Source organism: Propithecus coquereli, unplaced genomic scaffold (genome assembly GCF_000956105.1).
Source record: "Propithecus coquereli isolate 6110/MARCELLA unplaced genomic scaffold, Pcoq_1.0 Scaffold620, whole genome shotgun sequence".
In the NCBI taxonomy this organism is placed as follows: domain Eukaryota; kingdom Metazoa; phylum Chordata; class Mammalia; order Primates; family Indriidae; genus Propithecus; species Propithecus coquereli.
The window spans coordinates 127,509-129,823 of NW_012152175.1; the positions used below are offsets into that span (position 1 = coordinate 127,509).

The 2,315-nt window shown below is 40.6% G+C and overlaps 1 protein-coding gene across 1 annotated transcript in view; it reads left to right on the forward strand.

Moving 5' to 3' along the window:
* MKLN1 (muskelin 1, intracellular mediator containing kelch motifs) overlaps positions 1-2,315 on the forward strand; it is a 127,568-nt gene that overhangs the window by 87,308 nt on the left and 37,945 nt on the right. The gene's annotated exons all lie outside the window — the stretch shown is intronic.

Below are 2,315 nucleotides of genomic sequence, written 5' to 3' on the forward strand. Positions count from 1 at the left end.
ATCACTCAAGGTCAGGAGTTTGAGACCAGCCTGAGCAAGAGCGAGACCCCGTCTCTACTAAAAAAATAGAAAGAAATGATCTGGACAACTAAAAATATATAGAGAGAGGAAAAAATTAGCCGGGCATGGTGGTGCATGCCTGTAGTCCCAGCTATTTGGGAAGCTGAGGCAGAAGGATTGCTTGATCCCAGGAGTTTGAGGTTGCTGTGAGCTAGGCTGACACCACAGCACTCTAGCACTCTAGCCCAGCCAAAAGAGTGAGACTCTGTCTCAAAAAGTAAATAAATAAAATAAACAAGTATTCAGCTTTTCCAGTCTTTACATAGTGCAGAGGGGAAGGGGTTTGGAAATGGCTGTTAAATCATGTAATCAGCAATGTCTGCTGCACAAGATTTTAAAAATGATAGACCTTTTATGCACTCTTTTGTAGGAATTACTACACCATATACACTAATAAAAAGTAGTAAGAGTAACAAAAAAGGAAACATAGTAGCTAGGAAAAAGAGAATCTAACACAGAAAAGCAATAAAGGAGTATCCCAGATGACACCTACACAACAAAACTAATGAGCATTCAGTTCATGTTGGAGCAGGACACAGGGAAGTAGGCCTTTCTTCCTCACCAAAGATGAGGTTTCCAGATAACAGTAGAATCAGTAGATATATTTGAGCATTTGAAATAAAAATAGCATCTAATATAAAAGATGAAGGATAGGAACATAATAGGAAAAGCAAAAATTTTTATAAGAAGGGAAGCATTATCACAGGAAATTTCTTGGCTCTACAGTGGATAGTATTTCCCTATTCATAATAATGCAAAACTAGGCCGAACATGGTTGCTCACATCTGTAATCCCAGCACTTTGGGAGGCCAGGGTAGGAGGATCACTTGAGGCCAGGAGTTTGATACCAGCCTGGGCAACATAGCAAGACCCTGTCTCTACAAAAAAACAAAACAATTAGCTGGGCGTGGTGGCGTGCACCTGTAGTCTCAGTTACTCAGGAAGCTGAGGCAGGAGGATTGCTTGAGCCCAGGAGTTTGAAGTTGCAGTGAGCTATGATGACACCAGTGCACTCTAGCCTAGGCTAGAAAGTGAGACCCTGTCTCAAAAACAAAAACAAAAAAACACTCCACAATCAATTTAACCAAAAATTGAGATCAAATTTAGTGGAAGGATCTCCTCTACTATAATAAGACATCGGTAGGTAATTTCTAAAATAGCAGTGTCAGGTTCAAGTTCATGTTGTGTCCCTGGTTCTTGGTTCCAGTATGAAGAATAGTTACTGGTCCCGAGTTGACAGAATGAATGAGCAAGCCAAACAGAAATAAGCAAGCCAAACAGCAAGATTTATTAAAGCACAGTACCTTCCAGAGTGGGAACAGGTCTATCTCTGTGAGTGGAGAAGACCCTAGGTTTTAAAAAAATTCCGCCTTTAAGGCCAAAACCTAAGGGAAAAGCCAAAAGGGGGGCCGAAAAATCAATTCAAATGGGAAGGGCAAAAAGAGGGGTGGAGATTTCCTGGAACCGGCGACCCTCCCTAAACTTGACCTTACAGGATAACGTCCAGGGGTTGCCGTCACATTTGTAAACTGTCACAGCGCTGGTGGGTCTGATTTTTACTATGTTCAAGACGGTAGTTCATCTAAGGTCGCTCCCACCTCCTCTGTGCGCATGCCCCAAGGTGTTTGTTTCTGTGGTTGGCCCATCTCTTCGGTTTGTGGTTTTCTTACCCTCTTCTAATTGGCCGACAACGGAATGTCTACTGAATCTCCCTTGCCTGGCTTCCACACCTGTTTCCCCTTCCTCCTGGTCCCTACCTAACAGCAGCTTAAACAAATGATTTAAAACTGTGGACCAACATAGCTAATAACATTACTTGGCCCATGTAAAATTGTCTGTTTTGTTTATTCACTTATTTTCTGTTACCATAGGATAGTGGAGAGGTATATGATTTAATCTTTGACTTCTCTGACTTTTAAGAGTTATTCTAACTTTCCGTTAAAATAACTAGGAGGAGAGAGTTAATACACCCCTTACAATCCTAATATGGTCTCCCTGAAAAAGGTAGTGAAGATAGTAATTGATATAATAAACAGGCGTTGAAAACTACAGTGTTGGCTCAGTGCTGGACTAAGGATATAGCAGAACAAGCTGATCAAAGTCTCTCAAAGTGCTTATAGTCTAGCTAGTAGCTAATATAAATATTCTGGTGGATAATAATAGCTACTCTTTATTTAGACCATACCATATGCCCATATACCAGAATATCTTTAACTGATAGTATTATTCTCATTTACAAGATGAGAAAAATTGAC